Source organism: Hypanus sabinus, chromosome 23 (genome assembly GCF_030144855.1).
Source record: "Hypanus sabinus isolate sHypSab1 chromosome 23, sHypSab1.hap1, whole genome shotgun sequence".
NCBI lineage: Eukaryota > Metazoa > Chordata > Chondrichthyes > Myliobatiformes > Dasyatidae > Hypanus > Hypanus sabinus.
This window is the reverse complement of record NC_082728.1, coordinates 52810545-52826232: the sequence shown is the minus strand read 5'-3', so window position 1 is coordinate 52826232 and position 15688 is coordinate 52810545. Positions and strand designations below refer to the sequence as shown.

Sequence of the window (15688 nt, the reverse complement as noted above, 5' to 3'; positions counted from 1 at the left end):
ATGGACAATGAATCAGTGTAACTGCTTAAACACACACATACACAGTCTAAGGAAGGGCGTATTCTATTAATGATAGCAGCATCTCACCTCTCTGCATTGGTGTCATTTGCCCTAAGCATCATAAAGTCACATATTTTCTAAAATATGAAAGAGTTCAAAGTAAATTGATCAAAGTACATATGTGTAAAGAGGGTTTCTTCTTTTTTGTTAACTAGCAGGAATGCTAATTTACTGATAACGAGAATGGTATTCCTTTGTAAACCAAATGGGGATTAATGTTCTTTCTTCTGAGTCTGTAAGCTTTTGTTGACGGGCTTTTGGGCAGATCGGCGCGAGGGGGTCGAGAGAGAGGACGCAATGCTCTGAGCTGAGCGAGCCTGAGGCGACCCAGGGGGAGAGAGAGAGAGAGGTTGCGGCGACTGGCCCCTACAGCCATGGAAGATGTAGGCAGCGTGTGTGTGGATTATATTGCGTTGAAGAAGCGCACTGTCAGTGACCAGAATATGGCCCTGAGGGCCGAAGAGGCGATGGTCTGTCTGAGTGGTGCGAAATGGTTTAAGGTGCTGGATCTGAGGAGTGGATGTTGCCAGATCCCGATGAGTGGGGCCGACAAGGAGAAGACGGCCGTTATAAATTCCCTAGGAGTCTTCGGGTCCGAAAAGATGCCACAGGGCATATCTGGAGCCCTTGCAACCTTCCTGCTGGGCAGGTGGAAGACCATAGGGGATGTGGAGGCGTTTGGAGTTTTGGTGTATGTGGATGATCTCTTGGTGTTTGGATTTGCCTCAGGAGAATATGAAGTGAGGTCGTTGCAGGAGCAGCTGAGAACTACCAAGTTAAAGTGTTTTCGGGACACGTGCCAGGGCTGGCGAAGGTCGCAGCTCGTGAGAGACTGTCTCTACGGAATCAAGTTTGATATGAAGACGGAGAGACTGGAGAAAGTGATCTGGAACCATTCGGAAGACTTACAAGTTGGAGAGAATGAAGAAAGTTGTCTGACTGAGGGTAATAGCAAACTGAGAACCCGGAGAGGGGAGTTTGCGGAGGTGAAGAAATTACAGACAAATCTCAGCAGAGAGAAGCGGAAGCTTGAAGGGAACCTGAAGATGACCATCGACAGTTCAAATGAAGTGCAAAACCTGAAAGTTGATCTGGAAGAAGTCATGAGGAAGAAAAAGCTGGAGAGAAGTGCAGTGAATACTGAACAGGAGGCTGAAGAGACTGCGGGAGCAGTGCAGGCCACGTGTTTCCGTTTGGAGAAGATCAAACAGCAGCTACCGATCACAGGAATGAGGAAGAATACAGATTCGATGGATGATGTGCTGGATGTGTGGTACATGCTGCCTTTTGCTGACTTTCCCTCGATTGAGGAAGAGACCTTTGGCCCTTCTCCCATTGAGTCAGGTGTAGCGGGGAGGGTTAGCTGTGTGCAGTGTGGGGCATGAGTGAGAGGTTGAGAGAGGAGTTGGTAGTGGGCCCAAGGTATCCCCAGTTGTGTCCGAGCCTGAAGGGTTTAGGTGAGGGGGTACGGAGGTCTCAGAAGGGTTAGGGAACTCCCAGATAGTTGGCCTAAGTAGCGCCTGAGGAACAGGGCGTGAGGGTTACTGTGTGGGGAGGAGATGTCACTGTTTGTGCTTGGGTTACGGTGTGTTGGCAGGAAAGGTGGCGAGTTATTTAGTAGTCATGAGGACATGACTTTTATTTGGTGGAGGGAGAGTGTAAAGAGGGTTTCTTCTTTTTTGTTAACTAGCAGGAATGCTAATTTACTGATAACGAGAATGGTATTCCTTTGTAAACCAAATGGGGATTAATGTTCTTTCTTCTGAGTCTGTAAGCTTTTGTTGACGGGCTTTTGGGCAGATCGGCGCGAGGGGGTCGAGAGAGAGGACGCAATGCTCTGAGCTGAGCGAGCCTGAGGCGACCCAGGGGGTTACATATGTCACCACATACAACCTTGAGGTCCATTTTCTTGTGGGCATACTCAGCAAAATTGACAGAACAGTAGCTATAACAGCATCAATGAAAGATCATAGTGCACAAGACAAACTGCAAATGTAAGTATAACTAAATAGCAATAAATAACAAGAACCTGAGATAATGAGATAAAATGTCCTTAAAGTGAGACCATTAGTTGTAGGAATGTGAGTGTAGTTATCATCTTTTATTCAAAAGGGGTAATAATCGTTCTCAAACTTGGTGACACAAGAGTCCTGAGGTTCTTGTACCTTCTACCTGATGGCAGCAGCGAGTTTCTCTATGATAGCATTAATTCTCTAGAATTCCCATCCTTTCTCCCAGGAAAGAGCCCTCAGCTCCAGAGCAAAACCAACAGGCAGTGGTGTTTTTGGGTCAGGGTTCATTTATTGCCTCATCACAATCACCCCAACCCACTCCACAAGAAACAGCCCTCCATTCAGTGCAACAGCATTGAGCATCAAGTATCTTTTTAACTGACAACTTGACTGATTCTTCCTCACATTGCACCTCCCTTTTCTCCTACTCACCTTAACGGGCAGCCATGAAGCACTAATGCTTTTGATGCAAAGCGGCAGACCACAGCCTCTAGGAATGTTCTGGAAAAGTTGCATTAAATATCCAGGACATCTTTAAGCAGTGATGCCTCAAAAAGGTGGCATCCATCATTAAGGATCCCCATCACCCAGGGCACATAGACCAGGTCAGCAAGAGGAAAGGAATGACAAGGCAGAGAGCACATTGCCCTTTTATTGTCTCACACCACCTCAGAAGTAAAATACAATTATGCCCCAACCTTTAGTTCATTGATCCCTCGAGCAGTCTGCCCTGCTCCAACCCTGCCTCTCGACACAGGTTTGGATGCCTTAGCCTCAGCCATGCCTTCAGCTGCTCCAGCTGGAAGCTCTGGAATTCTCTTCTAAATCTCCTCCCCTCCCACTCCTCAAGCCATACTTCAATCAGCAAGCCATGATCAGCTTAAAATGGAAACAGAAATAGCTGCAAATGCTCAGCAGCTTGTGCAGCATCTGCAGCATCTGCAGTTGGGTGGGGGGGGGGGGGGTTAATGTCAGGTCACAGACCCTAAAGGTGCTGCCTGAACTGCTTCTCCCAAATTTCTAGTGTTTCATACAGCACAGAAACAGACCCTTCAGCCCATCAACTACAGTACTTGTCTACAGTGGTCTCAGTTACTCTCAACGTGTCTATGTTTTGGCAGTGCTAGTGCTCATCTAGGATGATTGCTACACATGCAGTTTAGTGTTTCATTTTCTGGTCAGCATGGTTTAGTTCAGGAATTATGGTTGACACTAGCATTGCAATCCAACATGAGAGGCAATCACCATTCATTATTTTACAATGGGTCAAGGAGAAAGCCTTGTAGTGAAAACCTCTGGGAAAGTACAAGGTCGTCCGCACCACAAAATGCCCTTGTACCCCAAACTGTCAAAAATCTCTCTTGCTTGCATTCTAACAAATCACACAAGCTGATCCCACCATTTAACTAGGGAGCAGAAACCAGAAGTTACAATAAATAAGGCTGAGCCCTAACCTTGACATCATTAAAATACACAGCTGAGAAGTAATTGGAAAAAAATACTCCTGCAGGCCCTCAGACTTCAAAGCCACTGATCTGTAATAACCTCCACTTAAACACCTTGAATTCGTAATCCTTAGTAACCCTGCCTACCTTGATATCAATCTGTGCTGTGACTTTTTCAGTATCAAAGAGCAAGCACTAACACAACATCCACCAACATTACAACTGAAAACAAGTGAAAGGTTTCCTCGCATATTTTGACTGTCTTCTTAAAGGAGCCACACTATCACAAGAACAGGAGTCTGACCACTGACCCTTGCTTGTCCACAAAAATATTCTTCACCCAAGGGGACTGGAAGATTACAGAGTCAATTTAGTAAATCTCATACTCCTAGGCTTACCACCAAGCCTCACTGAGTTTCAGACAGTGCCAACAGGGATCAAAATTAAACTACTATAGTCATATAGAACACTCCACAAAAGCTGTCTCTTCAGCTGACTGCTTCCAGCATCTTCTCTTTTTCTTCCAGATTTCCAGCAACACAGTTTGTTTAATTTCCAACAGTCATCGATACTGAGATTTCAAGCCTATGACTGTGAACCACCTCTCCAATTCCCATCCAATAAACATCCTCTCCAAATCCCCTACCACTCAGCCTAGCAGGAATATAGTGGTAACTAAAAATTATTTGAATTCACATTATCCTCTCCCGCAACAGTTGTCATTTAATCAACCTATGCTAACATTTCATCCAGATTGCTGATGTCACCTCTGACATTAATCTAGCTACTCAGGGTGGCAGAGCTTGTACAGCCACTGGCTCGGAACTCCAGCAACCTGGGTACAACTCTGACCTCTGGCACTAAGTGTGGAGCCTGCATGTTCTCCACATCTATCCAGTAACGTGCTGGTTGGTAGGTAATTGGCAGCTGGAATTTGCCTCTAGTGTGGAGGTGCATAGCAGAATTTGGGACAAGTTGATGGAAATAAAAAGGAAGCAATGCAGGACTTGCTGGAAATAGGTGATCAGCTTGCTTCCACATTGTCACTCTCACTCTCCAATTAAACCATTCAGTATGCTCCACCATGCAATCAGAGCTGATTCATAGATAGATAGATCCCACAGGAAAATAAACATAGAAACACAGAAAAACTACAGCACAATACAGGCCCTTCGGCCCACAATGCTGTGCTGAACATATACTTACTTTAGAAATTACCTAAGGTTACACATAGCCCTCTATTTTTCTAAGCTCCATGTACCTGACCAGGAGTCTCATAAAAGACCCAGACCCTATCATATCCGCCTCCACCACTATTGCCGGCAGCCCATTCCATGCACTCACCACTCTCTGTGTAAAAAATTTACCCGACATCTCCTCTGTACCTTCTTCCAAGCACCTTAAAACTGTGCCCTCTCGTGTTAGCCATTTCAGCCTTGGGAAAAAGCCTCTGACTATCCACACAATCAATGCCTCTCATCATCTTATACTCCTCTATCAGGTCACTTCTCATCCTCCTTCACTCTAAGAAGAAATGGCCAAGTTCACTCAACCTATTCTCATAAGGCATGCTCCCCAATCCAGGCAACATCCTTGTAAGTCTCCTCTACACCCATTCTATAGTTTCCACATTCTTCCTGTAGTAAGATGACCAGAACTGAGCACAGTACTCCAAGTGGGGTCTGACCAGGGTCCCATACAGCTGTAACATTACCTCTCGGCTGTTAAACTTAATCCCATGATTGATAAAGGCCAATGCACCGTATGCCTTCTTAACCACAGTCAACCTGTGCAGCAGCTTTGAGTGTCCTATGGACTCGGACACCAAGATCCCTCTGATCCTCCACACTGCCAAGAGTCTTACCATTAATACTATATTCGGCCATCATATTTGACCAACTGAAATGAACCACCTCACACTTATCTAGGTTGAACTCCATCTGCCACTTCTCAGCCCAGTTTTACATCTTATCGGTCTTACTGTAACCCCTGACAGACCTCCACATGATCCACAACACCCCCAACCTTTGTCATCAGCAAATTTACTAACCCATCCCTCCACTTCCTCATCCAGGTTACAAAGTATCACAGTAACATGACAAGTGCACAGATATAAATACCTTTATTCTTTCTATTTCTCTTCTAATAAGCTACCACAAACAGTTGTAAGGGGTTTCTTCTTTATGTTACTGTGTATGTTAATCAAAATGGCTTTTGTTATGTTAATCTTTATGTTACTGCATATGTTAATTAAAATGGCTTCTTTGTTATGTTAAAAGCTGAGCAGGCTCAGCTTTTTGGGTTATCCATTTGGGTTATCCTATTGAGAGTTAGTGGGCAAAAGTTTAAGGGTAACACGAGGGTGAATTTCCCCTCCAACTCACTGCCAAAACACCTGTTTCCCAGCCATAAGAGACAGCATATCACCCCAAAAGAAGAATAACAAGGATACTCATTGGTTCATTCACTCTCTTTTAACCATATAACAATTACAGCACGGAAACAGGCCATCTCGGCCCTTCTAGTCTGTGCTGAACGCTTACTCTCACCTAATCCCACTGACCCGCACTCAGCCCATAACCCTCCATCCCTTTCCCGTCCAAATATCTATCCAATTTTACTTTAAATGACAATACCAAACCTGCCTCTACCACTTCTACTGGAAGCTCGTTCCACACAGCTACCACTCTCTGAGTAAAGAAATTCTCCAGCACCCAGGGCATGCCCTTTTCTCACTGTTACCATCAGGTAGGAGATGCAGAAGCCTGAAGGCACACATTCAGCAATTCAGGAACAGCTTCTTCCCCTCTGCCATCCGATTCCTAAATGGACATTGAAGCTTTGAACATTACCTCACTTTTTTAAATATACAGTATTTCTGTTTTTGCACATTTTTAAAATAATCTATTCAATATACGTAATTGATTTACTTGTTTATTTATTATGTTTATTTTATTTATTATTATTTTTTCTTTCTCTGCATTGCATTGAACTGCTGCTAAGTTAACAAATTTCACATCACATGCCGGTGATAATAAACCTGATTCTGAAATAACTTCAATGAGACTGGGACCCTTCTCTTCTTGCTGCTGTCATCAGGTAGAAAGTACAAGAGCATCAGGACTTGCGCTACCAAGTTCAAGAACAGTTAATACCCCACAACCAACAGACTCTTGCAAAAAAAAGGGGATAATTTCACTTACTCCATCATTGAAATGATCTCAACCAGTGACCTCACTTTCAAGGTCTCATCATCTCATTATCTCATGTTCTTGTTATTGCTGTTTATTTATACTTACATTTGCAGTTTGTTGTCTTCTGCACTCTAGCTGATTTTTCACTGATCCTGTTAAGTAGTTATTATTCTATAGATTTGCTGAGTATGCCCACAAGAAAATGAATCTCAGGGTTGTGTGTAGTGTCATACATACACATTAATAATAAAATTTACTTTGAACTTCAGGTTTGGAGAATGGGCAGTGTAAAGGGACTTCTTAAATTCATTGCCTCCCTGGGTGCAGCCCTAAACTGGGAGACAGGACCACAGGAAACAACATTGGAGAATTTCCCTTCCCACTTCCTGGGAGGTTTCAGGATTGCAAGCGACTGCACGTAGGTGTAAGAGAGGTAGTGCTGCCTTGTGGCTCTACGGATTGAGAGCTTGACCTCAGGTAGAAGGTGATGCATTTTCATAGTTGGTTTCTTCTCTCTCTGACCGTACTGCTTTCACTGGGTGCTCCAGCTTGCTCTCACATCCCAGAAACATACTGCTTGGTCAACTGGTCCTTGGTACTCTATCCCTTAAGAGATTAATGGCAAAAACAATCAAAGGTGAGCTGACAGGCCTGTGAGAAAGAGAAAATACAAAGATTGCCTGGGAGCCAGAATGAGCTGAATGGTCCTATTTTGCATCACAAAATAAATCTGATTTTCATTTTTCCATGCCCTTTCATAATCTTAGTACATCCAGAGGATTCTAACATTTTCAAGTCAAGTTACTGTCCTTTAATTATATCCAGGTACCATAGAACCATAGAACACTATAGCACAGTACAGGTCCTTCAGCCCTCCATGTTGTGCCGACCCATATAATCCTTAAAAAAGAGTACTAAACCCACACTACCCCATAACCTTCCATTTTTCTTTCATCCATATGCCTGTCCAAGAGGCTCTTAAATACCCCAATGTTTTAGCCTCCACCACCATCCCTGGAAAGTCATTCCAGGCACTCACAACCCTCTGTGTAAAAAACTTATCCCCGATGTCTCCCCTAAATTTCCATTAATTTTGTACATATGCCCTCTGGTGTTTGCTATTGGTGCCCTGGGAAACAGGTACTGCCTCTCATAATCCTGTAGACCTCTATCAAGTTCCCTCTCATTCTTCTACGCTCCAAAGAGAAAAGTCCCAGCTCTGTTAACCTTGCTTCATATGACTTGTTCTCCAAACCAGGCAACATCCTGGTAAATCTCCTCTGCACCCTCTCCATAGCTTCCACATCCTTCCTATAATGAGGTGACCAGAATTGAACACAATATTCTAATTGTGGTCTCACCAGAGATTTGTAGAGTTGCAACATGTGTAGTGTACTGTCAAATGAGCCGTTTCTCCAAACCAGGGTGTAAAGCACAGGAGCACACAACACACAATTTAGGAAAGCAAGGATAAAATCTGCAGATGACTTACATATAAGTAAACAATGTAAAGTGCATGAATTGAATACTGTCAGGTAGAGACAGATTAACCAGTGACACGTTGATTGCGATGTGGCAGGGGGTTCAGAAGCCCAATGGCTTGGAGGAAGAAACTGTTTCCCATCCCAACTGTTCTTGTCTTTATGCATCGGAGTCTCCTGCCTTATGGCAGAAAGTCAGAGGATGCTGGATGGATGGGTGAGATCCTTGATGGCCTTGTGTACACAGCATTCCTGATAAATATCCCTGATGGATGGTCGGAACTCCTCACAGCCCTTTGTTGGAACTTGCTTAGCTGCTTCCATACTAGATGGAGGTTACCGAAGTTCAGTGAATGCTGTACAGAACAGAACCTTACTGTGCACAGCAAGAGCCCATAAGCAGCTCCGGAGTGATGGCTTTGTGATTTGCAACTAATATACAAAACCAGAAGAGAACTACTCATCCCTCTCACTAAATAGTATAATTTATTTATTTTTAAACTATGACCACCAAGGAGTTCATTTCTCATTTGATAGAATATGCTCAGTGTATATTCAGAGAGAAAGAGCTGGGTGGATTAAGGCTTAAAAATTAACAAAGAGTGCAGGTGAACACAGGAAATCTTTTCTGAGCAATTAATTAAACCACCTGCAAACACTGAACCGGTGAAAGACGATCATAGAGAAAGTGAAAGGTTTAGGCATTGGAATACATTGTTCATTACATTTTCAGCAGAGACAGGCAGCCCTCACCATCTGTGAGTGCAGCTAAACGCACTGCGGGCAATTGTAATAAATTGTTTTTTTTAAACCAAAACACAAATACTAATGTGACTCAAATGTTCCATAGCAGGAACTGAAAGGTTCCATTAAGAGATAAATAATTGCAACAGAGGAGTTTTTTTCTCCCTCACAGACCCAAACATTACAGAACAAAATTGGACAATTAAATACCAGCACAAGATGGGAGAAGGGACAGCGATCTCAATAGTTTATAACAATGCTTGAATCTTACAAAGGCTTTGTCTTGTCTTTTTGTTTGCAAGGCCATACATCTATGGTAACGTGGTGACCCCTGCACCCCACACAGTTGCTGCACACTATGCCATTGTCTTCATCACACCTTCTACATGCACCAGTTCACACTCCAGCTCTGATCTCTGGTGCTGCCAGTGCCATTGACTCAGTGGGCATTCCAGTTTCTTTCCACATCCTGTAAAAGCATGCAGATTGCCAGCTATCTGGTAGCAGTAAATTGTCTTTTAATGTGCAAGCGAGCAGCAGAGTCTGGGGAGTATAAAATGGATGAAGGTAGGATTAGTGAAAAACAGAGTCATAATCAGAAACATGTTCATTAGCACAAATGGCATGAAATTTATTGTTTTGTTTCGGCAATATAATGCAAGATATAAAAGTACTAAAATAAATAGCGTGCAAGAGGAATAGTGGGGTAGTGTTTATTATCCAATGGCAGAGGGGAAGAGGCTTGTCCTAAAATGTTGAGTGTCGGTCTTCAAGCTCCTGTATCTCCTCCCCATTTAAAGTAAGATCATATATTTTGGATATATACCTCAAGAATGGTTGAAAAGAGATAAATATTTAATGAATATACTGTTGGTGGCTGGTAAAAAGACTCTTACTAGGAAATGGTTATCACAGGAGAGCCCAACTTTAAATACATAGATAGAAATTACAATGGACATTTACAAAATGGAGAAGATAACAGCAGCTGTTAATCATAAGCTGGAACAATTTGATTCATACTGGGAAAAATGGTTTAACTACATAATGCCTCATAGGCCTGATTTTATTCTCACAAATCAATGAATCTGTTGTAAAAAAAAAATCACTCCCTACTTGTACACAGTTCTTTCCTTTTGCTTGTTTTTTCTTTCCACTCTTTTCTATAAGTGTAAACCCCAGATAAATACTCTGTGGAGATTTTGTGATATATATGATATATATGTATGATGTCTGAATTACATCTTATGGAAATGTTTGTTTGATGAACTTCAATAAAAAAATAAATTACAAATAAAAGGGAAGAGGGCATGTCTCAGGTGGTGATAGTCTGTAATGATGGATAATGCCTTTGTGTGGCTGATGGACAAAGGACAAAGGGCCTTCATCCATGCCACATTATTCTGTAACAAACCCCCTTCACATTTTACCCACAACTATAGAAATCCTGCCTGCCTCACTCAACTCAATGGCTTCCCCATTGCCAGACGGCTACTTCTATACTTTCTGCAATTCGCCTCCAAAGCACCTCAGGGTAAATCAGCCAAATGGCCACCATCGGAAATTCCGGAGCCTGTCAGATATACAGTACCTTATTCCGAAGGTTAGTTCAACAACTGAGCTATAAGGAACTTTCAGGACCAAATCCCTATCTCTGGATTCTTTCACCAAGTAGCACCAAAGTTATACCTCATGCAAACAGGCCCCTTAGCCCAACTGGCCCATGCTGACCAGCTGGACCTTTTAAAAAAGGAAGCAGCATTTTCCCCTCAACTATGCTATCTTCAAGCAGGAGATACCACCAACCAGCTGTTACAGTTAATCAAATTGTGACCTCTTAACTAAAGCAGACAGATTATTTTTGTTCCAACTGTGTTCTCTTGTGAAAATTGTGCACAACTTGTTTACATTTTTTTCTCGTGAATGCTGCTGGCCTGACGTGACGTGCCTGTGACGATTACAAACAAGCTTTTCATTGCACCTGTGCATGCAATAATTGCACGTGTGACCATAAAATCAAAGTTAACTTTATTCTCAGCTGTTGCCCTGTGAACGAGGTGGAACTTGCCAGTTCACCACTGCTGCAGACGGGCTGGGAATGAAAGCCAAAAGTTTCCCAGCCAAGTGCCAATGCATCCTCCAAACGCAGGCAGGAGAGTGCCCAACATAAACAAGTGATGTCAACAGATCATCTGTAATCTTATTAAAGAACAGATCAGGCTCAAAGGGCTGAGAGTTTACTGTTTCCCAAGCTTATTTACCCACCAAGACCTGACTCACCTGCCTGGCTAGAAGGAAACACAAAACGTCAAAGTATAAACAAAAAGAAAAGAAAAATAACCAAAGCACAATCCTCCTTCAGTTATTTCAAAGCAAACCAATAATCTTTTTAAACCTCTTTCCACAAACAGTAGGCCTGATGATGTGAAGCATTTACGATATCAATCACAAACACTTAATTTGTCACTGTGTGATTATGAGACAAGTGGGGTTGCATCACAGCACGTGGTCTCAGTGCTGCTCCAAGGGTGAGACGAGCAGATGCTCATCTCCCAGAATGTACCTCACCCTGACAACTGGCCACAGTGAGAATTAGTGACCCACTCCTGTTAGGCAGCTCCCCCTGCCAGAGCCCAAAGGCAGCCAACAGTTGGTGCTGACAGAGCTCACTGAAAATACCAGCCATAAGATCCCTCCCACTTGGCCCACCCTTGAACTAGTGGAACTCTGCCAGGATTCAGGAATGAACTAGGAAGTTACAGCTGCCCATTATGTCCTGTGTCCACAGACAAGTTAGCTTCAAGTGCCATTCTACTCTGGGGTGGATTCTGAGTAATGACAACCACCCCCCCACCCAACTCCAATCAAATACCATGACATTCAAAGGCTGAACTCACCTCTGAAGAATGACCACAATGACAAGGTAGAGGACAATTGGGAGTCACTGTCACCTAACACGATGTAGACCACTCCACCACACTTCAACCTTCAGTGACATGGACGGTCTGCTATTCCTGTTTATCTCTGATCAACAAAGATTCAAAAATCCTGCATCCACCATTCTTTGAGAAAGATAGCTTCAAGGTCTGAGGCAAAAAACAAGGGAACACCTTCTATTTAAGAGAGAGTAACCCTCAATCAAGATCAGGGATTCCTAACCTGGGGTCCACAGGCCCCTCCCTCAATCAATGGCGGGGGTCGAAGTCCATGACATATAAAAGATTGGGAATCCCTATTTGAGTTTCTTCCACACAAGACTGGCCTGCCAAGACTCAGTCAGAGACTATGCTTTCCGGAGAGTCTGGCGAAGGTTGCACTGGGCAGTGGTGGGAGATGCTAAGCCCCACCTCAACTCAGCACAAGTGGCTATGCCAAGGACACATTCTGGAGCAGCTTCAGGACAAACCACGGGAAGTTCAGTAGGTCATACTTTAATTAAAGCTCCATGAGTCAACCTTTCACTGAATGGAAGAGCAAGCAGTGAGAGCAGGCCACATTTATCTACTCTCCCATTCCACACCCGAGGCCCTCCATTAGTCAGGGTTGGCCTTGGATGTTGTGTCACAGCTGTCCACGTGATGGGCAAGCCAGTGCAGTATGATACAGAGCTAGCTGTTGATACTCCAGACAATCATGAATAATCTCTTCTGCCTCAGTTTTATGTTTGTCTGTTCCCCAAACCACTGAACCAAAAACATTGACCAATTGCCTCAGCCCAAAACATGTTCTACAATTCTGTCTCAGATATACCAAAGATACACCGCCCCTAGAAAAGTTGTTCCTCCTCAGCACCATCCTAAGTGGCCAACACACACAACATGCTAGAGGAGCTCAGGTCAGGCAACATCTATGGAGGGAAATAAAGGGGTGAGAAAAGTGCAGAGACCCTTCATTAAGACTCATTCACCTCCAAACCTACTGTAAGATTAAATTTAGTTTGCTCAAGATTTCTAGCATCTGCAATCTCTTACTCTGAGATCCAGCCCATACGAACATTCATAGAAACATACAGCACAATACAGGCCCTTCGGCCCATAAAGCTGTGCTGAACATTCCCTCATGACCGCCAAGTGATCAGTCCACCACAACCTCCTGCATCACACAAGTACCAACCATTTTGCATCTTCTAATGGCTGTTGAAAGGGCAGCAGTGCCAGGGAGATCTATTGGATCTCAATGCCCGCCTTTCAACTGGTCACTGGCTCCGGGCAGCACACAAAGTTTTTTTCAACCACATTCCGCAATCTGACTATAAATACCAACAGACTCGCAGAGAACCTCTGCACTGAGTCATGATACCCCAGAGACCCACTCTTTTAAATGAAGGCACACTGCATCCAGTCTCTCAACCAATGCACCACTCATTTCCTGATCTCCTCCCCCCCCCCCCACCACTATCCAATAAATATCTTGCCATTCCATAGGAATAATCCAAGTTTCAGCCACTATTGAGGTTATCCAGTACAAACATTTCACATAGCTGGTAAACTGGCCCTGGGCAAGAAGATCAGTGATACAGAAGGAAGGAGAAGTTATAATGCAGATTCAACTTTATTTCACCACATACAATCCTGCACCCGTTCCCTTCACCAGGGTAGGGGCTGCAAGCTGTTAGTTGTACAGTGCCAGACAAGCACTGGGAGTGAACCTATTAAACCACAGTCATGGGCAGAGTCCGGATTATTCAGGCTGAAAATAGCACTGGACTGCCAAGTCAGTTCCCTCCTCATTTATATTTATAAGTCATGACTTCAATGTCTGCTGCTGCCAGGGTCGTTAAACTATGTGAAAATGACAGTGTAGAGAGCAGTCAGCATCAGAGTGGCAAGGGAAGATTTAGTTACAGAAACAGGCAGCTCCTTGGTCCTGATACACAACACAACTGTCAAGTACTTTTCAGGGAGCAGAGACGGGCCAGCTTGCTGGCATTAGTACAGCATGGCATTGAAGGTACCTTCCTTCACTGGGAACTTCTGACATGGGCAATAAAAGCCTAATCCTGGTGACACACCTGCAGGTGGTTTGTTTGTGGAAAGGAATAGCTGTAGTCAAAATCAACATAGCAGGTGAACAGAAAGGTTAGCATGGGACATGGTGGGTCGAAGAGCTAATTTTGTACCGTACAACTCTACAAAACCTGCCATCTTGTTCAGATTCCTTCTTCACCAGCACTTGATCTTACTCTCCCACCTGGCTTCACCCATCACCTTCCACCTCTCCCCCACCCCCGCCTTTTTTTTATTCTGGCATCTTCTCCCTTTCTCTTCAGTCCTGAAGAAGGATCTCGGCCCAAAACTTCAACTGTTTGTTTATTTCCATAGATGCTGCCTGACCTGCTGAGTTCCTCCAGCACATTGTGTGTTGCGCTACAAAAATATTGCTTCCCCAAATTCCCTTAAGGCCACCTTCTTGCACTTACGTAGTCCATGTAGTGACTGTAATATTAGGAAGGGAGCTCCAGGATTCTGACCCAGTAGCAATGGAGACTGTCAATGTCAGCCATAATCCACAGGTGGAGTCTGTGAATGTTTTGGGTGCAAATACTAATTGAGTAGGTTGCTTTGTCCTAAGTGGTGTCAAACTTCTTTGCTATACTCCCCCCACCCCACCCAAGCACTGGAGATACATGCAGAATGGTTAATTATAGTCCTGACATGGCCCTCAGATGCTGAAAGTGGTGGAAAGATTGAGTCGTCAGGAAGATCTCTGTCACTGCAGGATACCTGATCTTTGAAATGCTCCTGAGGACATGGAAGGTCAGTTAATTTTCTGTGGAACTGTGACTACATAAAGGGGATTTTGTCCTCCTTACTATGGTACAGTAGGAAATGCTCAGCCATGACAATGTCAGGTAAAGGAATCCCAGCAGTCCCATTCTTCTTTCCATTTCGCATGTGCCCTTGCAACCAACTTCCTGTCACATGCCCATCAACACCCAATTCTTCTGCATCCATCCACATCAGCAGGCATTCAGAGGCCAATTAACCATGCATCTCTTGGGAAGTGGGAGGAATCTGGGGAGGGGAGGATAAAGAACCAAAGTGACCCGGGGGCTTAAAAAAAACATGCAAATTCCACAGTCTGTATCCAAGGTCAGGATGGGGTCGAGGTCTCTAGATTCGGCAGGAAGCAGCACTAATTATCAGCCAGTAACAGGACTGTCACCAGGAAATTTGAGGGGGGGGGGGGTTAACTACACTTCATTTTCCTGGCACTTCTACAGTTCAATTCAAATCAAGCAAACTTTGAATTCTGTCACGTCCTAAGACAAGTTTATAAAATTACGGAGGCATAGATAGGGTCAATAGAGTCCCCTTCCCCCATGCAAAAATGTCAAATGCCAGAGGGAGTGGTTTTAAGGTGAGGGGGAAGTTTAAAGGAGATTTACAAGATGAATTTTGTTTTTATACAGAGTGGCAAGTGCCAGGAACATACTGGCAGGGAAGGTGTTGGATGTAAACACAACAACAGTATTTGCAACACTCATACAGACAGGGAAAAGACTGATATGGACCTGGGGAGATGGGTGGAATTAGCTGGACTGTCATGATCAGCACAGACACCGTGGACCAAAAGGCATGTTCCTGTATTGTACTGTTTTGAATACCCATGGATATGAAAACGTGCTGTCGGAGGAGATACAAATGGAATTGAACCTTCCGATCAGCTGAGAATATCCTGACTGCTGGCTTTATGATGGAGAAGTCCTTGCTGATGCAGGTGGAACTGATTATGCCTCTGTCACGCTACAGAAC

The 15688-nt window shown here is 43.9% G+C and overlaps 1 protein-coding gene across 1 annotated transcript in view; it reads right to left on the bottom strand.

The window, feature by feature from the left end:
• The window catches only part of LOC132380192 (caskin-2-like), a 287298-nt gene that overhangs the window by 227125 nt on the left and 44485 nt on the right, over nt 1–15688 (bottom strand). The gene's annotated exons all lie outside the window — the stretch shown is intronic.